The sequence below is a fragment of the Siphateles boraxobius genome, unplaced genomic scaffold, assembly GCF_051911475.1.
Source record: "Siphateles boraxobius isolate OS27281-9 unplaced genomic scaffold, OSU_SipBor_1 33, whole genome shotgun sequence".
NCBI classification, from domain to species: domain Eukaryota; kingdom Metazoa; phylum Chordata; class Actinopteri; order Cypriniformes; family Leuciscidae; genus Siphateles; species Siphateles boraxobius.
In genome coordinates, this window is record NW_027508953.1 from 5,083,555 (window position 1) to 5,106,289 (window position 22,735).

The 22,735-nt window shown below is 35.6% G+C and overlaps 1 long non-coding RNA gene across 1 annotated transcript; it reads right to left on the reverse strand.

Annotated features, from left to right (window-relative positions):
• Nucleotides 1-844: 844 nt before the first annotated feature.
• On the reverse strand, nt 845-4,015 carry LOC143701636 (uncharacterized). Its single transcript, XR_013190148.1, has 4 exons — nt 3,821-4,015; nt 3,546-3,695; nt 3,357-3,434; nt 845-1,752 (listed from the first exon to the last, which is right to left on the reverse strand). It is a non-coding gene; the product is annotated as an uncharacterized LOC143701636 (long non-coding RNA).
• Nucleotides 4,016-22,735: the final 18,720 nt, after the last annotated feature.

Consider the following 22,735-nt stretch of genomic DNA (forward strand, 5'->3'; position numbering starts at 1 on the left):
CCAGGCACTCAGAGATCTCAGGCTCAGCTCAGGCACTCAGGGATCTCAGGCTCAGCACCAGGCACTCAGGGATCTCAGGCTCAGCACCAGGCACTCAGGGATCTCAGGCTCAGCACCAGGCACTCAGGGATCTCAGGCTCAGCCCCAGGCACTCAGGGATCTCCGGCTCAGCACCAGGCACTCAGCGATCTCAGGCTCAGCCCCAGGCACTCAGCGATCTCAGGCTCAGCACCAGGCACTCAGGGATCTCCGGCTCAGCACCAGGCACTCAGGGATCTCAGGCTCAGCACCAGGCTCTCAGCGATCTCAGGCTCAGCCCCAGGCACTCAGCGACCTCAGGCTCAGCACCAGGCACTCAGGGATCTCCGGCTCAGCACCAGGCACTCAGGGATCTCAGGCTCAGCACCAGGCACTCAGGGATCTCGGGCTCAGCCCCAGGCTTTCTCCAAAGCAAAGAGTGTAAGCAGCCAGGGACGCTCTGCTAGCAGGACAGGACCAGAACTACACTGTAAAAAATAAATAGTTGAGAAAACGTAAAAAAGTGAGGCAACTTGATGCAGTAAGATTTTTGGGTTGTCTCAACAATTATTTTTTAGTTCTTCTCAGTAAAAATACTTTGTTTAGCCAACGTCAATTTGTTTGTTCATAAAATGTTGATTGTCATATTTTGCTAATAAATATATTCTTGTCACAGCAACTGAAACAACAATTACTGTTGTTGAGGTAATTCATATTTTTCTGTTTTCTGGATGGAAAAAAATTAATTTGCAAAATAAGGCGTCACCACACTACTAGCCTTTTTTTTATAGTGATTTTACATCTATTTGCAAATGACAAACATGGATTTATTCCTTTATCAGTTTATTTACATTTATTAATTTACAGACACTTTTATCCAAAGCGATTTACAAATGAGAACAACAGAAGCAGTTAAACTAACAATAGAACAACAATATGCAAGTGCTATAACTCTTCCCAGTTTAATCTAACATGTACTTTTTTTTTTTAAAATTATAGAAGAGAAAGAGTTAGTATTAATGGAAGTGTTGCCAAAAAAGATGCATCTACAGCCATTTCTTGAAAATGGCTAAAGACTGAGGAGCTCTGGTTGAGTTAGGCCGATCATTCACCAGCAGGGAACAGTCATAGTAAAGGTCAGAGAAAGAGATTTTGTGCCTCTTTTGAGATGGCACCACAAGAAGACGTTCGCTTGCAGAGCACAAGTTTCTGTATTTCAGTTGTAAACATGCAAAACTTAAATGCTTGTTTGTAACCAACAATAAAATGCAGTATTTTTAGTCTCTTAATGTAAAATCTTAACCTTTTCAAAACATTGAACCAATTGAAAACACTGGGCCAATTATGCCTCACCAAAACTCATTTGTTTTTAAAAGAAAGGACTTGCAAGGTGCATCCACACTCCAGATTTGGTATCCAAACTGTTCGTCTTTGTTGGTGACAAGGTATGCCACCACACTGTTCCATTTTCACTTTTAAGTGTTTTAACAGTTTGTTTTTATGAACACATTCTGAATGGTATCAAAAGTGTACTTGAGATATGAAACATTGAGAGGATATAGACGGCCAAAAAAGTATGCCAGAGCAGTCGAGGGATCAGGGAGAACTTCCAGAATAACAAACTCCTCCTCCAGTACAACAGCAATGTTCTGGATCATTGGTGATGTTGTTTGGGTGTTATCTTCCAACATAGAGAATGCCAACAGATACCCATTTTGTCCCATCTTCAGTTTCCTTTACCACAAACACAAAATACAAATACATTTTTGTTTAAAATTCAAGTTGTTAGTTTTATTCTCAAAAAGTAAAAAGCAAGTGGTATTTTAACATTTTAAGAGTATGAACCCACTATGCATTAGACTAGTTTTCAGATTTGTAGTGGTAGATAGTTTTATAATGTGAAATCATTAATCAAAAGTTAATATTATAAAAGAACAGACAACACAAAGAATGGCAAGACCAGGTCTAGAACAAGTAAATAAGAAGAAAACACAAAATCTGGTAACAGTTTAAACTAGGGGTGTCCAGTCCTGCTCTATGGGTCACTGTGCTGCTGAGTTTAGCTTTATCTCCAATTAAACATATCTGAACCAGATAATCAAGATTACTAGAAACTTCCAGGTAGGTTTGAGCTACACTCTGCAGGATTTTGGCCCCTACAGGAGCAGGTTTGGACATCCCTGCTTTAAATGATTGGTTTACCCAAAAAAATGTATTCTGTCATAATTTACTCACCCTCATATCGATCCCAACCCGTAAGACCTTCGTTAAGCTTCAAACTGAAATTAAGATATTTTAAATGAAATCAGAGCTTTCGGTCCCTCTATTGACAGCCTACACTACTACCACTTTCAAGGCCCAGAAAGGTAGTAAAGACATCATTAAAGTAACCCATGTGATTCCAGTGCTTTAACCTCAATTTGATAAGCGATGCGAGTGCTCTGTGTGTAAAAAACGAAAATAACATCTGTGGCAAGGGGGCCTGGTTCAGTGGAGTCTGTAATGGGAGAACGAGTCAGGAGATGAGCGGAGAGTAAGTATGTGAAATACAAAATGAGTTACACCTTTTTCTGATTGCTGTAATAGGCTTGGAGAGACAGTATAAAAGCGCACTGGTTAGAGAGATAAATAAATAGAGATAGAGATGGATAGATAACAGCTGGAGATCATCTGTCTGGAGCCAGAAAAGACAGAGAGACTGTCATTTTCTGGTTCCAGCTGATAGACAGACACACGTGAGTTCGCCGTGATCTCTCTCGCCTCCGATAACCAGTGTGCTTCTATACCACAGACCATTTTATACCATGTCAGACATCTTTATTCACAAAAAATAAATCTACCAACGCACGTACACGAGAGCACCATGACGCATGCGTGTTGTGTTGACTCGAGAGCAGACGTCCTCACCCGGAAGCACTGCACTGTTTAATAACAAGGGAAACCAAGGAAAGAGAGATGCTGTATGCAAGCTTTGTTTATTAAATTCTACATTTATGTTGCTTTAGGTCTTGGTTTGTTTTCTAAAATTGGTGCTTCCAGGATGGGTGAGAACATCTGCTCTTTCGTCAACACAACACGTATGCGTCATGGTGCTCTAACCAATCTAGTCACATTGACTACTTAAATGGTTTTACTACCTGTCTGGGCCTTGAAAGTGAGTAGCTGCAATAGAGGGAAACAAATCTCTCAAGATTTTATTACAAATATCTTCATTTGTGTTTCGAAGATGAACAAAAGTCTGACATGTTTGGAATGACATGACAGTGAATAATTCATGACAGAATAAAAATTTTTGGGTGAACTAACCCTTTCAGCCTTTTAAAGTCTTTGATACATACTTTACACTTCTTGATTAGCTTCTCGAAGAAACACAGGCAGGCCTTCCAAAGCAGCAGTCCTCCTGTGATTAACTATGTCTGTCGTATAAACATACAAAACAAACAACCGAAAAGCCAAAGTATGAAAACTATTTATCTTCAGACAAAGTAACATAGATCAAACCATCAAAACACTGACATTGAACTTACCCTTTCATCAAGTCTTTCTAGGAGTGCATCCATGTCCTGTACGAAAGCTCCTTTTTTGTAAAGTTTCAGGAGCTCAGGTCTGTCAATGGCTGTCATCATGAAGACTCCCAGAAGGTCTTTGTTGGTGATTCGGAAAAATTTCTCACAAATCTGTTCATAACAAACAGTTCAATTGTATTAATGAAACTTGTGAGTTGTAAAAAACAATGAGTACACATTATTTACTGTGATCTGAACCACTATTAAGCAAGCAAAAAAAAAAAAAAAATCATCACCTGTTCTCTTGCTAAAAGAGTGCAGTCCACCTCTCCTTAACTTCTACAATGATTGGTTGCTCTTGGACCTCTTCTTTTCTCCTGGGGGAAAATATTAGCTTCGTTTTTTTTACTCATTACTATGTTCCTTGCCTTTTTTTGGTCCGTTCCAGCCATAAAAGTATTTGGTGATGCAGCTAATAGTACTTCAGAAGGACATCTTCTCTTGAACTGCTGAATTTGCAGTTTTTACACTGCATTAAGACCTGTAGGGTCATCCTGGAAAATAGACATTTATCAGTTAGAACCTTAAATTGTAAGAATCACAACCTTATATTAATTAAAATGATAATTTATGAACCATATTTTACACTTTTAGAACAAATTTTATCTTTATGTCCCCAAAATTTAAAATCATATGATGTACACAGAAATCTCTGAATATTTGTTTTTATGAATTATCTGTTCTATACACACACAATAGTCTACATACACACAACACACATACCGCGTGTTTGAAATTTAAATGATGGAACTGCACATAGAAACGGCTAACATACAGTACATAATAGTTTATCTATCCATACATTGTGTATGTGAGGCTTACATATTTACACATTACACGTTCTAACTTACCTCACCGGTTGAATGTTTCCCTATATACTGAAAATATACTGAATTTGCGCTGGGATCCTGATCACTTAAATGAAAAGATTAAAATTATGATCTAATTTACTATAATCTGTGTCTAGAGAACTTTAATGAGATAACGTTAATCTTTTTCTGACCAGTGACACAAACATGAGAGAAAAAAATAGGCCACAAGCCGTTTTTTGTGCATTTGCCCCAACTTTACATAAAATATTTTTGTTGATAACACACCGTCAGTTCGGGAATATGCAAAACATTGTATGCATGAAATTAAAAGTATATTGATACTCACCTACAGCCGTGTGGCAATATTTAGATCCTCAAAGAAGCAGGATGAGCGAACTCCAACATGGCAGCGATAAAACGAGGAGCTAAAGTAAGCACAAAATGGAGAAGGAAACCCCGTGCAATCGGCGCGATGTTCATGCTCATCACGCATGCGCACACTAGGATTAGCGTTGCTGTCAGTTCAACATAAAAAAGTTTGTCCAGAAAACTTTGTTTAACATGTAGCTGTGACATTTTGGAGAACTTTGTTGGACTAACATATATTTTTATGTAGATTCACTATTATTTACAATTCCTAATATATGTGACTCAAAAAGCACAGTATGCTGGACAAATGGTCATTTCATTTTTTACAGTGTAGAGACACAGGAGAAAAGACAGACGGGGCCGATGGCAGAAAAAACATTTTTCATAAAACACTATAGACTTTAGTAATAAGAAACAAACTACGTAACATAGAAATACACAGTAGCACAACTCAAAAAACATTAGGGAAAGAGCACACGTATAGCAAAGAACAAGAGGAACAGGTGAACACACTCAGGTAAACGAGGACTCAACTAGATAAGAGGGCCTGGTACATGGAACAATAGAGCACATGGCCAACACAAACAAAACCATATGTTGAAGAACAACACAAACAGACATGAAACAAAGACAACACAGACAAAGCTGCCAGGGCAGAACCCTGACAGTTTTACTAGGGAACAATAGTAGGGAATAAAATACTATCGCAAATTTATGTTTCATGCTGTATATATTAGGAATAGCTGAAATAAAGAAATCTCACTAAAATTTGACATTAATGGTACATAATTGCTGTTTCTTAACCTCAAATATTTATTTCAGGTTTGTCTAGCCAATGCGCAAGTGCAGTGTAGAGCAAAGGTTGAGCACAAGTTTCACATAAACATCAGGCGGTGACTTTGCAACCTCAATAGGTTAATCTATAATTCAGTCACCAAAATATGCATACAGAAAATATTTATGAACACATTTGAAACATGAATCAAAGTCAATCAAACAAGTTGCTTTGCTAATAACCCTAACCATTGCTCTGCTAATAATTCTATATTGGCGGCTCTAAAACGATTTAATCTGTTGTGCTAAAAGGAGTGATGGCTGATCTTCTCTTTATTTTCTTACTCTGACTGTAAACACAAAAAAAGATAAAAGCATTTATCTGCAATTTAAGTGATTTTTCTGACTGATGATTTTATTCTGAGTGTATGAATTTACTTTTCATTCAATATACATACGTGGTCTCTTTTCCTCAGGTGTGCACACATTCCAGAAAATATACGGCTGTGAGTGGGATGATCAGAATAATGTGAGAAATGTGTTGAGAAACGTGATAGATGGATTTCCCCAGTCCATCAAGGATTCATCACTCAGAATAAGTGGAATAATTACAGAGCTTCTCTTGAGGGCAGAAAACATTACTTCAGCATTGTGTGCATTGAGTGGTTGAAGAAGTTAATGGAGTATGAAAAGAGCAGCCAGCAGAAAACATGGTACATCCGTAATTATCCAGCAGTGAACATGTGCAAGTTTTCATAAACAGCCGAGTAGTTAATAGCCTAGAGCAAGTGTCAAAATGATTTATGACCCTATGATTGACAGGTGGGCGTGTCTATCCTTTGATCTTCCCCCGCCCCTTCCGGTTCCTCCCCTTCCTGTCCCGCCCCTTGTCCCGCCCCTTCCGGTTCCTCCCCTTCCTGTTACCTTTGACCTAGTTCCGCCCCTTCCTGTTACCTTTGACCTAGTTCCGCCCCTTCCGGTTACAGCTTCTGTCAAAATGATGGATGGTTACCTTTGACCTAGTTCCGCCCCTTGCGGTTACAGCTTCTGTCAAAATGATGGATGTGTGACAGTTAGTTTGAAGTTCATTTGATCAAGAAAAGGGAGGTATTGGCCTTTGATATTAACATAAGCTTTGATGTTACAGTTACAAAGTGATGTGACAGTTAGTTTGAGATGTATTGGCTTTGATGGTGACAGTTACTTTGATTGTTTGAAGTTGGTGTTTTGGTCACCGCATTCCTGAGCTTTATCAAGGGGAGCTGTGAAAGTGATAAGAAAAAATGCTGGAAGTTTATCTGTTCTGTAAAAGAATATAAAATAAAACCTCACACAAAAAGTTTGAATAAAACTATGTAGAACTATTCACTGAACCAAGCATTTCAGTTTAAATAAAATGGTGAAATTTATCTGTTCTGTAAAAGAATATAAAATAAAACCTCACACAAAAAGTTTGAATAAAATATAGAATTATTCACTGAACCAAGCATTTCAGTTTAAATAAAATGGTGAAAGTTTATCTGTTCTGTAAAAGAATATAAAATAAAACCTCACACAAAAAGTTTAAATAAACTGGAGCCACAAAAGTATTGCAAACAATCCAATGTATGAATGATCTGACTCTGTCTCAAAAACATAGGGAGCACGCGCGTCTATGTGTGTGTGTGTGTGTGTGTGTGTGTCAAAGCAGGAATTCCCCCCCCCCCCTCCGCATTGCTGAGGACCTTGAAAGTTTATCTCACACAGAAGTTGAAAAAGCATTATGTTCATTTAAATGAAATGATTATAACATTTACATTTAGTCATTCACAAATATTTGACACTGACTCAAGTTGAAAAACCATGCTGTTCAATTAAAAGTATATAAATTAAACAAAAATAAAATCATCTTACTGTTTCACCATGGTTGAAAAAAACCCACAAGTGTTTCCCCTGAAGTCTTTTCTCTCTGTCACACCAGTGTGTGGCTGGCCTGGTATCTGTTTTTGTGACACGTTCCTGAGCCCATTGAAAAGCATTGTGTTCCTTTAGAAGTGTATAAATTAAAATATATCATATATAAAATAAATAGTTTACTAATTGTTGTTTATTTAAAATCTTACTAAATTACTGAAGTTGAAAATCATGCCGTTCATTAAAAAATCTTACTAAATTAATGAAGTTGAAAAGCATTCTGTTCATTTAAAATAAATATTTTACAAATTTACTGTAGCAATTATGTTAGATTTAGATAAAAATAAAATCATCTTACATTTTCACCAGGGTTGAAGTAGCTCCTATCACATAGATGTCCATATTGACCATTTAAAGTTGAAAAGAACCCCAGAGTATTTCTCTCTTTCTCTCTCTCTCACACCAGCGTTTGACAGTCAGAGGGCTGTGTTCAGTGATCAGAATGAGACTGTGAATGTTTGCTAAATTTATTTCATAGTGTATAAGCATTAAAAGTTTGAAATAGTTTCAAACTTATTCAATGAATTCATAAAAAACAATTATGCTATATCGATGGTCTCTGGGGAAAACTTGACTATATTTTTTTATTTATCAGGGTGCATGTAAAGAACTTTGAAATTTGCGGCTCTCACAAGTTATCTCACACATTGTGTGAAATGTTTAATAATTCCTCAAGTAGTATCTGTGAGAAAATCCCCACATAGGCCTATCTGTAGTGAGAGAGCAACAATGAAGACTTTTAGAATCTGTGATGCCTCAGGCCGAGCCCCATTGATAGCCTGCTTATAAGCTCCTTCCGATCACCAGGACATCTTCAGAGAAATACGTTACTTTACAATAATGTTAGCTTCAGAATATAGGGTGACAGAGCAGATGAGCCTCTGTGCATCACGTAATGTTAGTCTGCTAACGCCTTTCCAGAGCCAAAGTTTTGTTCGTACTAAATTTATTTCAATGCATAATCGTAAAAGTTTAAATATGATCTTTTAAAAATGAAAAGATTGTTTAAATGAAATCTTTACATCTTTACAATCTTTTTTTTTAACGGTGACCCAAAGTATAATTGTTATTAATATAACCATAATGATTTTTGTACTGTAACAGCATATTCTACCCCGTACACCTAAACACGACCATCACAGAAAACTGCATTTTTACATTGTTTTTTACATACTGTTTTGCACTCTCACACACTAAGTTGGTTCCATAAACTCAAATAAAGTATATAACTCAATGTATAATGACAAAATGTATTCAAACAATTTAACCTTAGTTTTAGCTAAATAATATATATAAAAATTATATATATATATACAAATATAAAATATAAAAACTCCTTACATTTTCATAGAACTGAAGAAGTAGTAGAAACTAACAATAAAAAAACAAATAGTTTAAGATGTCATAAACAAAAACCCTCCCAGATCCTTCATGGATAAACTACAGGGTGAGATGAAGCTTCACACCCTCACAGAGACGAGAGGAGTGACAGGCCAGATGAGCCTCTGGGGTCACAATGCCCCAGCATATGCAAAGTTAGTCTGCTTTCCACTGTTTTATTCATATTAAACTTGTTTAATTAAAAGCATAATCTTAAAATTTTAAATGAGATCTTTTCAAATTAAAAGACCGTTTAAATCAAATCTGTAAAGTTTTATTAAAATCGTATCTTCTATTTATCTTCTACTTCTGTATGATATAAATGAATTTCATAAATTTAACCTAAGGTATTATTTTTTTACTAAACATCGTTTGTTCAAAAAATAAAATACATTTTTTTATAAATCAAGAATTGTGCTTTGGCGTCTTAGATCTTATTTCAAACAGGTAATTTTGTCCATGCGACATGAAACATGTTGTCACAATGTTTTTGTTGTTTTAAAAGAAATCCCAGGACTCTACATTGCTCTTATTTAGATTAAATTGTATCATTTAGAAAATCACCACACATGTTCAGAGACGCGATGTGCCTCTGTGGTCCATGAGTAATAAGTAAAGTTTGTCTTGAGCGAATATATAATTTTACTCGTCTTAATTCAAAGCATGATCTTACTTTTTCTACGGTAGCTATGATCTATTGTACGTATAAGATCATTTTTACTTTTCTTGTATCTCCCAAACTATCCTTATTCATTGTGGAAACACACAGGGTGAACCCCTTTACTGAGAGTATACTATCGGTTATCTACTCAAAATATATGTAGAATTTTAAAATGTTAGCCTTTGTTGATGCGACAGGCCACATGAACAGACTTTGGAGAGAGCTGATGATACTATAGCGGGAAGCATGCCCCTTTGACCTCCTCCATTTTTGTAGGCTTTTTGTTAAATACCCTATAGCTTAGTCCTTAATGGTACGCTGTGTAGAAATTTCCCCATCTAGCGGTGATATTGTATTTTGCATTCAAACGCATAGTGCTCTCTAGCGCTTCGCTTTTTCAAATGCGTATTGCAACTACGGTAACCGCTATGTGCCAAGAAGCTACGCCCTGTCGTCCAATTGCACTTCATCGAGTTTAACTATACACGTTTTACCGTTATGTTGCCTATATAATGAATTACACAACCACGGAATGAAAAAGCTTGTAATTTAGACCATAACACTGACTTAACTGTCGAGGAGAAAGCAGGACTTCGGTGTCCCTTTCAAAGTCTTTTTTCCTTCATTAGCTCTATCCACCTGGGAAAAGCCACCCCCATATTTACCCTCGTTTTAAATTTGCCGGTCGCGTTTCCTTTTAGATTAAATTTTTAAGCTTTATCATGGCTACGAGGATTGCATTATGAAGTGCCGTGCAATCTTTCAAGCGCCTCTCACTGACCGCTTCAGTGGTTTCAGTCAGCCGGCTCTGAACGAAAAGGTTGGCTAGTTGAGCTAGGCTAGTGCTTTTTGTCCCTCTCTGCTATTATAGTTTTTCAAGATGGCGGAACGACATGGAGGTCTCCATGGACTTACCCGTACCATGTAAATAAAGATAAGAAATTCTTTGCTTACGAGGATAAGTCAGTTCGATGGCAAAGTTAATTTTACACCAACGAGAAAATATTTATGAATAAAGACATTGATTTTAGCTAATACAATACTTTATAAAAAAACTACCATAAGTTTAGTTTCAGATGTGTAAATTACGAAAGTCAATTTTTTAACCGAGTGAATCTACGCATGAGAGATCTTCATAAGTCATAACTTCAAACCAAAAGATTAAAAACCAAAGATTAAGCTAAATGACACTAGGTTCCAGCGTACCTAAAAAGTTAAAAAGTTAAAATCATGCATACGTGTTGTGTTCTGACACAAGGCCATTAGCTGATTCTTTTTGTTTTATAAATTTACTTTACTGATTTCTACAAATATCAGCCTGATAATATGTACTTAATACACGATGAAACAAGATAATCATGCTACCAATTACGTCTGACACAATGTTTTTAAGAAAAGTAGAGTTTTAAAATGCAACTAAACCAGATGATTTTTCTTTTGACAAACCTACAGAAATGCATGTCGATTACTAAGTTTCAGGCATAGTGCAAACATGCAATGTTCGAGAAAGTGTAATCTTTGCGAGGTCTCACCCACAAACGCAAAACTTTGTGTTGGGAAAATATTATGGAAGTAATTTTCAAACCGTAATTATATTACATTTATATTTTATTACTATTATGGTTTCATGTTGATTTAAAGTATTTGTTATTAATTAATACCTTTATTTTTATCTAACAATTCAATATCCAGCTCAAAATTTTGTTCAAAAATTGATCTCTGATCCCAAATAATTAGATAATGTAATGCTCACAAGCCACAGATATTCTCCTGCATAGTATGTGTGTAAATAGTAGTGCTTAAATCTTTGGCTGTATTTTGTCACCCTCATGCTGATCCATGCATAGCTTTTTACTAAAAGAAAATATTATGGAAGTCATTATCAAACTTGAATTAAACCATATTTTATTTATTAATATTAGGCTTTCGTGCTGATTTAAAGTTTTTTATTTGTTATTAACTAATACCTTTTTTTTTTTTACATCCACCACAAATTTTTTTTCAAAAATTGTTCTCTGACCCCAAATAAACAGATAATGGAATCTTCACAAGCTACAGTTAGATATTATTCTGCTTAGTATGTGTGTAAATAGTTGTGCTTAAATGTTTCAATGTATTTTTACACGCCAACATATTCTGTCACACCGTAGTGATGCAAAGTTCCACACTCTTGTAAAGACTATGGTCTAACTTTAAAACATAATCTTTATACATAAATTCAAAAGACCAAATCACTAAGAAATAATAAAATAATAAATACACAAAAGTTCACAAATGATGGTTTTATTACTATTACTATTCAGATAGCAGACGACACTGGTTCACATTTTGAATGTGTGTCTGTTTTAGGTGAAGACTTTTCTTTGAGAGCCGTCGACATTCATTGTTTATAGGAATAAATGACCATTGATAATTTAAGTGTTTGTACTCTGAAGTATTTCTGTTTGAGAATGTTTGACTAAATTGCAACTTTCCCTCTATCTACGATGTGGAATCACACAAAGTATTAACGCAAAAAGTATGTGCATGCTGTTTTACACGTTACAACAGAATCACATATGACTATTGCACTGAGAGAGGCGTATTCATTAAGACTGTTAAACAAATCGGTTTAAACCTGCAGATAACATTGCACAAAGTAAATTCTAGTGATCAACTTTCTAAAAAGTAAATACAACATGAGCCATACAGAGAAGCCACTTGTGATCAGTTTTGTATGTTTGTAATGGACATCATGTTTCTTTTTGTACAGTTTGCAAAAACTATAGTCTCCGAGCGTGGTCAAACATATAGGAATTTATGAAAAACATGAACAGATATTTCTACATGAGATATTTATTTTAGAACATCTTTCAGCTATGTCTACGAAACATCGACATGAAAGATGAGTATTGCTGTTTTTCTGTTACCTATAAAAGTATTATACTTCAAACTCGTCTAGCTATTGCCCATTTCACAGCACAGTCGGTTATTTTTTCTACGTGGCTAAACAACGGTTAAGCTAATGAATTACCGTTGAAAGGCGGGATGATTCATTTTTTATTCCGTCTACACCGATACTTTGACACAAGAGTTTTAGTCAGGGGGTCTTTTAGGCCTGATCCAGAAAACAGACATTGTGTTTTATGTCTTAATAATCGTTCTTCTTTTTATGAAAAGTAAGCAGTTTTTGGCCTCATCATCAAAAATGTTTAAACATATTGTTAATATCAATTGTTATATAAATTATATGTGAAACACGCTCAGTCGCATTAGAGTCGGATTCTTGTTTATATTGAAGTTTGTTATTGAACCGCTAGTGTTCTTAAATTCTTTACCACGGTTTCATTTTTAACAACACAATCGTAACACTTTTCGTATTTTGTACGATGTTTTCTTTACACTCTCACCCCATGGATATCGGTTTCCTACAGTTAGCTGTAATGTTGGTGAACTCTAGGCCTTCTCTTTTTCATATACGACAGTATTTGCATGAATTGGCTTGATTTAATAAAATGATGGTTTAAACCACATTATATTATTATACCATTTTTAAATTGCGCTTAAATGTATATTTTATATTTTAACCCTTTATGCAAATATAGAATAGGCCTACCGCACAAGGATCTCTGAAATATTTTTTTCGTGTAAAACATCTATGTAGATCTATGTTTTTAAAAATACAAAGACATCTTTCTACCAGCGACCCTCAAAATCTGGGCATACAACAAAACACAGTGCATCCGTGTAGCTACGATGATTGATCAGAAAATTACTTTTGTCGCTTTGTTTGAAGAAACACTTTAATCAGCTGGTGCTTGATAACTATTAAACAACCCTCAATTCGGTAATGATGCGATATTGATATCGCGTTTTAATTTCAACTCAATGCGCTAAAGGTCTATAACTGAACTTTAACGTCTTAATATTTGGTAAAAGTTAACTTAAAGCCTTACTTTCTAAACGCTTTTTACGGAACTTGTTGCGAACATTCACTCAGACATATGTTTAAAAAATATATATATTGGTGTAATTAATAGAATTCTCTCTGGCGGTATACTCATAACTTCTCCATGACTTATGATTCAATGAGGCTTTAATCCTACGTAACAGTTTACGATGTCATGACGATGACACCCCTATACAACTCCTCCTACGGGCGGGTGAGCACTATCAGTTGTCCTGATAAACTCTACACAGAGCCCAGCCTCAGTTATCGCACGCAAGCCGGTTTCTCCTAACTGTTTGTGTGTGTGTGTGGTGGTAACGCTGCTAAACCTGGTTTTGACGCTACAGACGGTTGCTTCAAATGGATTCAAAATCGTAAAAACGCTGACTGTTGGGTCTACTGCTACATCTCATTAATCAGAAGTTGAAGGAACATTTGGAAGGAACCGTGGTAAACATTTGGTTGGCCTGCTAAAGCTTGCTTCGACATTCCTGTTTGTTTGAACCTACCGCAAACTAGTCTTCTACGACTCATCATAGCATTTGTCCTAAACAGGTGCGGGTTAAAATCACAGCCTGAGACTATTCAAGGAACACTCGGGGCTATTCTGCGCGAATTAAAAGACGAGCCATTCATCGGTACTAAACTACAAGAAATCAGAGACGAGCTTTTGGACAAATCCAGCAAGGAGATCGTCTCCGACGTCGTCGACCTCTGGCTAGGTTTCTCAATCGTGAATGGAGAGTGACCAAACCCCCACCAGCATGGCTGCTGCCTTTAGCCGAAAGAGTTACATGGAATTCATGTTTAAAGGACATTACAGAACCCAGCTGATTTCATTAATGGAAAGAGTCATCGAGTATTCAAGTGAATCGGATGATGATGATGATGATGATGACGACGTTAATGTTGAAACCAAGCGTGTAAGAAATCTCAAGAAACATATGAGATTGATAAGAGGTACGCCTGATTGTTGGGGTGAATTATCAAACATATGTGTCAACGGTATTGAGCCGCCGTCTGTACTTGTAAAAGATGCTCTGGTTATGATGCTTGAATGCAGCTGTGAGTTAGAAATCCCCGATGTACTCTGTATGTGTACGTATGTGGCCGATGTATGTAAGCTATGATACCAAAACTAAAAGACAATGACGAGGATGACACGTCCAGAGTTATCGAAATGTTTGTCAATTACATCATAGATCGTAACATGATGGATTGCAGAAATTTCATCTACTGGTTAGACTATCAATGATGTTATTGTTACCCCTTTTTTCACTAGCCTCTAATGTCATTATATCATTTAGAGTTTTGTACGACCATTATTTATTTTATTAATTCTTTTATTATATTACTTATAACATGTAGTCATTATCTATCCTGTTTTTACTGATTGTAATATTAGATGTGTCATTTTAATAAAAAGGTTGAACCACTATGCATATGTGTGTGTGTTATTTCTTTTACTGAGGTCGAAACGAGAACATGTCGGAGCTTTTGAAAAAGCTTATTATAGACCGTCTAACCCTGAGTCTTTAGGCGGTTAAAAACGTTTAAAAGACGCAGTCTTAAAGGATAATGGAGTTCGACTAAGTGATAAGAGGTTTCGGATCGGTTGTCTTCAGGAATTCTATTAATTACACCAATATATATATTTTTTAAACATATGTCTGAGTGAATGTTCGCAACAAGTTCCGTAAAAAGCGTTTAGAAAGTAAGGCTTTAAGTTAACTTTTACCAAATATTAAGACGTTAAAGTTCAGTTATAGACCTTTAGCGCATTGAGTTGAAATTAAAACGCGATATCAATATCGCATCATTACCGAATTGAGGGTTGTTTAATAGTTATCAAGCACCAGCTGATTAAAGTGTTTCTTCAAACAAAGCGACAAAAGTAATTTTCTGATCAATCATCGTAGCTACACGGATGCACTGTGTTTTGTTGTATGCCCAGATTTTGAGGGTCGCTGGTAGAAAGATGTCTTTGTATTTTTAAAAACATAGATCTACATAGATGTTTTACACGAAAAAAATATTTCAGAGATCCTTGTGCGGTAGGCCTATTCTATATTTGCATAAAGGGTTAAAATATAAAATATACATTTAAGCGCAATTTAAAAATGGTATAATAATATAATGTGGTTTAAACCATCATTTTATTAAATCAAGCCAATTCATGCAAATACTGTCGTATATGAAAAAGAGAAGGCCTAGAGTTCACCAACATTACAGCTAACTGTAGGAAACCGATATCCATGGGGTGAGAGTGTAAAGAAAACATCGTACAAAATACGAAAAGTGTTACGATTGTGTTGTTAAAAATGAAACCGTGGTAAAGAATTTAAGAACACTAGCGGTTCAATAACAAACTTCAATATAAACAAGAATCCGACTCTAATGCGACTGAGCGTGTTTCACATATAATTTATATAACAATTGATATTAACAATATGTTTAAACATTTTTGATGATGAGGCCAAAAACTGCTTACTTTTCATAAAAAGAAGAACGATTATTAAGACATAAAACACAATGTCTGTTTTCTGGATCAGGCCTAAAAGACCCCCTGACTAAAACTCTTGTGTCAAAGTATCGGTGTAGACGGAATAAAAAATGAATCATCCCGCCTTTCAACGGTAATTCATTAGCTTAACCGTTGTTTAGCCACGTAGAAAAAATAACCGACTGTGCTGTGAAATGGGCAATAGCTAGACGAGTTTGAAGTATAATACTTTTATAGGTAACAGAAAAACAGCAATACTCATCTTTCATGTCGATGTTTCGTAGACATAGCTGAAAGATGTTCTAAAATAAATATCTCATGTAGAAATATCTGTTCATGTTTTTCATAAATTCCTATATGTTTGACCACGCTCGGAGACTATAGTTTTTGCAAACTGTACAAAAAGAAACATGATGTCCATTACAAACATACAAAACTGATCACAAGTGGCTTCTCTGTATGGCTCATGTTGTATTTACTTTTTAGAAAGTTGATCACTAGAATTTACTTTGTGCAATGTTATCTGCAGGTTTAAACCGATTTGTTTAACAGTCTTAATGAATACGCCTCTCTCAGTGCAATAGTCATATGTGATTCTGTTGTAACGTGTAAAACAGCATGCACATACTTTTTGCGTTAATACTTTGTGTGATTCCACATCGTAGATAGAGGGAAAGTTGCAATTTAGTCAAACATTCTCAAACAGAAATACTTCAGAGTACAAACACTTAAATTATCAATGGTCATTTATTCCTATAAACAATGAATGTCGACGGCTCTCAAAGAAAAGTCTTCACCTAAAACAGACACACATTCAAAATGTGAACCAGTGTCGTCTGCTATCTGAATAGTAATAGTAATAAAACCATCATTTGTGAACTTTTGTGTATTTATTATTTTATTATTTCTTAGTGATTTGGTCTTTTGAATTTATGTATAAAGATTATGTTTTAAAGTTAGACCATAGTCTTTACAAGAGTGTGGAACTTTGCATCACTACGGTGTGACAGAATATGTTGGCGTGTAAAAATACATCGAAACATTTAAGCACAACTATTTACACACATACTAAGCAGAATAATATCTAACTGTAGCTTGTGAAGATTCCATTATCTGTTTATTTGGGGTCAGAGAACAATTTTTGAAAAAAAATTTGTGGTGGATGTAAAAAAAAAAAAGGTATTAGTTAATAACAAATAAAAAACTTTAAATCAGCACGAAAGCCTAATATTAATAAATAAAATATGGTTTAATTCAAGTTTGATAATGACTTCCATAATATTTTCTTTTAGTAAAAAGCTATGCATGGATCAGCATGAGGGTGACAAAATACAGCCAAAGATTTAAGCACTACTATTTACACACATACTATGCAGGAGAATATCTGTGGCTTGTGAGCATTACATTATCTAATTATTTGGGATCAGAGATCAATTTTTGAACAAAATTTTGAGCTGGATATTGAATTGTTAGATAAAAATAAAGGTATTAATTAATAACAAATACTTTAAATCAACATGAAACCATAATAGTAATAAAATATAAATGTAATATAATTACGGTTTGAAAATTACTTCCATAATATTTTCCCGACACAAAGTTTTGCGTTTGTGGGTGAGACCTCGCAAAGATTACACTTTCTCGAACATTGCATGTTTGCACTATGCCTGAAACTTAGTAATCGACATGCATTTCTGTAGGTTTGTCAAAAGAAAAATCATCTGGTTTAGTTGCATTTTAAAACTCTACTTTTCTTAAAAACATTGTGTCAGACGTAATTGGTAGCATGATTATCTTGTTTCATCGTGTATTAAGTACATATTATCAGGCTGATATTTGTAGAAATCAGTAAAGTAAATTTATAAAACAAAAAGAATCAGCTAATGGCCTTGTGTCAGAACACAACACGTATGCATGATTTTAACTTTTTAACTTTTTAGGTACGCTGGAACCTAGTGTCATTTAGCTTAATCTTTGGTTTTTAATCTTTTGGTTTGAAGTTATGACTTATGAAGATCTCTCATGCTTAGATTCACTCGGTTAAAAAATTGACTTTCGTAATTTACACATCTGAAACTAAACTTATGGTAGTTTTTTTATAAAGTATTGTATTAGCTAAAATCAATGTCTTTATTCATAAATATTTTCTCGTTGGTGTAAAATTAACTTTGCCATCGAACTGATTTATCCTCGTAAGCAAAGAATTTCTTATCTTTATTTACATGGTACGGGTAAGTCCATGGAGACCTCCATGTCGTTCCGCCATCTTGAAAAACTATAATAGCAGAGAGGGACAAAAAGCACTAGCCTAGCTCAACTAGCCAACCTTTTCGTTCAGAGCCGGCTGACTGAAACCACTGAAGCGGTCAGTGAGAGGCACTTGAAAGATTGCACGGCACTTCATAATGCAATCCTCGTAGCCATGATAAAGCTTAAAAATTTAATCTAAAAGGAAACGCGACCGGCAAATTTAAAACGAGGGTAAATATGGGGGTGGCTTTTCCCAGGTGGATAGAGCTAATGAAGGAAAAAAGACTTTGAAAGGGACACCGAAGTCCTGCTTTCTCCTCGACAGTTAAGTCAGTGTTATGGTCTAAATTACAAGCTTTTTCATTCCGTGGTTGTGTAATTCATTATATAGGCAACATAACGGTAAAACGTGTATAGTTAAACTCGATGAAGTGCAATTGGACGACAGGGCGTAGCTTCTTGGCACATAGCGGTTACCGTAGTTGCAATACGCATTTGAAAAAGCGAAGCGCTAGAGAGCACTATGCGTTTGAATGCAAAATACAATATCACCGCTAGATGGGGAAATTTCTACACAGCGTACCATTAAGGACTAAGCTATAGGGTATTTAACAAAAAGCCTACAAAAATGGAGGAGGTCAAAGGGGCATGCTTCCCGCTATAGTATCATCAGCTCTCTCCAAAGTCTGTTCATGTGGCCTGTCGCATCAACAAAGGCTAACATTTTAAAATTCTACATATATTTTGAGTAGATAACCGATAGTATACTCTCAGTAAAGGGGTTCACCCTGTGTGTTTCCACAATGAATAAGGATAGTTTGGGAGATACAAGAAAAGTAAAAATGATCTTATACGTACAATAGATCATAGCTACCGTAGAAAAAGTAAGATCATGCTTTGAATTAAGACGAGTAAAATTATATATTCGCTCAAGACAAACTTTACTTATTACTCATGGACCACAGAGGCACATCGCGTCTCTGAACATGTGTGGTGATTTTCTAAATGATACAATTTAATCTAAATAAGAGCAATGTAGAGTCCTGGGATTTCTTTTAAAACAACAAAAACATTGTGACAACATGTTTCATGTCGCATGGACAAAAATACTGTTTGAAATAAGATCTAAGACGCCAAAGCACAATTCTTGATTTATAAAAAAATGTATTTTATTTTTTGAACAAACGATGTTTAGTAAAAAAATAATACCTTAGGTTAAATTTATGAAATTCATTTATATCATACAGAAGTAGAAGATAAATAGAAGATACGATTTTAATAAAACTTTACAGATTTGATTTAAACGGTCTTTTAATTTGAAAAGATCTCATTTAAAATTTTAAGATTATGCTTTTAATTAAACAAGTTTAATATGAATAAAACAGTGGAAAGCAGACTAACTTTGCATATGCTGGGGCATTGTGACCCCAGAGGCTCATCTGGCCTGTCACTCCTCTCGTCTCTGTGAGGGTGTGAAGCTTCATCTCACCCTGTAGTTTATCCATGAAGGATCTGGGAGGGTTTTTGTTTATGACATCTTAAACTATTTGTTTTTTTATTGTTAGTTTCTACTACTTCTTCAGTTCTATGAAAATGTAAGGAGTTTTTATATTTTATATTTGTATATATATATATAATTTTTATATATATTATTTAGCTAAAACTAAGGTTAAATTGTTTGAATACATTTTGTCATTATACATTGAGTTATATACTTTATTTGAGTTTATGGAACCAACTTAGTGTGTGAGAGTGCAAAACAGTATGTAAAAAACAATGTAAAAATGCAGTTTTCTGTGATGGTCGTGTTTAGGTGTACGGGGTAGAATATGCTGTTACAGTACAAAAATCATTATGGTTATATTAATAACAATTATACTTTGGGTCACCGTTAAAAAAAAAGATTGTAAAGATGTAAAGATTTCATTTAAACAATCTTTTCATTTTTAAAAGATCATATTTAAACTTTTACGATTATGCATTGAAATAAATTTAGTACGAACAAAACTTTGGCTCTGGAAAGGCGTTAGCAGACTAACATTACGTGATGCACAGAGGCTCATCTGCTCTGTCACCCTATATTCTGAAGCTAACATTATTGTAAAGTAACGTATTTCTCTGAAGATGTCCTGGTGATCGGAAGGAGCTTATAAGCAGGCTATCAATGGGGCTCGGCCTGAGGCATCACAGATTCTAAAAGTCTTCATTGTTGCTCTCTCACTACAGATAGGCCTATGTGGGGATTTTCTCACAGATACTACTTGAGGAATTATTAAACATTTCACACAATGTGTGAGATAACTTGTGAGAGCCGCAAATTTCAAAGTTCTTTACATGCACCCTGATAAATAAAAAAATATAGTCAAGTTTTCCCCAGAGACCATCGATATAGCATAATTGTTTTTTATGAATTCATTGAATAAGTTTGAAACTATTTCAAACTTTTAATGCTTATACACTATGAAATAAATTTAGCAAACATTCACAGTCTCATTCTGATCACTGAACACAGCCCTCTGACTGTCAAACGCTGGTGTGAGAGAGAGAGAAAGAGAGAAATACTCTGGGGTTCTTTTCAACTTTAAATGGTCAATATGGACATCTATGTGATAGGAGCTACTTCAACCCTGGTGAAAATGTAAGATGATTTTATTTTTATCTAAATCTAACATAATTGCTACAGTAAATTTGTAAAATATTTATTTTAAATGAACAGAATGCTTTTCAACTTCATTAATTTAGTAAGATTTTTTAATGAACGGCATGATTTTCAACTTCAGTAATTTAGTAAGATTTTAAATAAACAACAATTAGTAAACTATTTATTTTATATATGATATATTTTAATTTATACACTTCTAAAGGAACACAATGCTTTTCAATGGGCTCAGGAACGTGTCACAAAAACAGATACCAGGCCAGCCACACACTGGTGTGACAGAGAGAAAAGACTTCAGGGGAAACACTTGTGGGTTTTTTTCAACCATGGTGAAACAGTAAGATGATTTTATTTTTGTTTAATTTATATACTTTTAATTGAACAGCATGGTTTTTCAACTTGAGTCAGTGTCAAATATTTGTGAATGACTAAATGTAAATTTTATAATCATTTCATTTAAATGAACATAATGCTTTTTCAACTTCTGTGTGAGATAAACTTTCAAGGTCCTCAGCAATGCGGAGGGGGGGGGGGGGGGAATTCCTGCTTTGACACACACACACACACACACACACACACACACACACACACATAGACGCGCGTGCTCCCTATGTTTTTGAGACAGAGTCAGATCATTCATACATTGGATTGTTTGCAATACTTTTGTGGCTCCAGTTTATTTAAACTTTTTGTGTGAGGTTTTATTTTATATTCTTTTACAGAACAGATAAACTTTCACCATTTTATTTAAACTGAAATGCTTGGTTCAGTGAATAATTCTACATTTTATTCAAACTTTTTGTGTGAGGTTTTATTTTATATTCTTTTACAGAACAGATAAACTTCCAGCATTTTTTCTTATCACTTTCACAGCTCCCCTTGATAAAGCTCAGGAATGCGGTGACCAAAACACCAACTTCAAACAATCAAAGTAACTGTCACCATCAAAGCCAATACATCTCAAACTAACTGTCACATCACTTTGTAACTGTAACATCAAAGCTTATGTTAATATCAAAGGCCAATACCTCCCTTTTCTTGATCAAATGAACTTCAAACTAACTGTCACACATCCATCATTTTGACAGAAGCTGTAACCGCAAGGGGCGGAACTAGGTCAAAGGTAACCATCCATCATTTTGACAGAAGCTGTAACCGGAAGGGGCGGAACTAGGTCAAAGGTAACAGGAAGGGGCGGAACTAGGTCAAAGGTAACAGGAAGGGGAGGAACCGGAAGGGGCGGGACAGGAAGGGGATGAACCGGAAGGGGCGGGGGAAGATCAAAGGATAGACACGCCCACCTGTCAATCATAGGGTCATAAATCATTTTGACACTTGCTGTAGGCTATTAACTACTCAGCCGTATCACCCTTTAGCCCAAGACTGGTTGCCCACTGAAGCGAAGCAGGGCTGAGCCTGGTCAGTACCTCGATGGGAAACCTCCTGGGAAAAACTATTGCTGCTGGAAGAGGTGTTAGTGAGGCCAGCAGGGGGCGCTCTCCCTGTGTCTGTGTGAGACCTAACGCTCCAGTATAGTGACAGAGACACTGCACTGCCACTGTAAAAAGCACCATCCTTTAGATGAAACCTTAAATCAAGGTCCTGATACCATGTAACATGGTCATTAAAAATCCCATGGCACTTCTCGTAAAGAGTAGGGGTGTCCCCGGTGTCCTAGCCAAATAATAATCCCTGTTCAATGAATTAGGATGATTGTATGTTGTGGAGAAAAGTCAACTCTTTCTTGCGAATGAAGCTCAAGAGGCAGCGTTCCAGAAGTCCCTAATCTCTAATTGTGAAATCCTGACAATTGATGGTCAACCCTCTCTCATATAGGCAAACATTTTCCAAGGACAATCAAC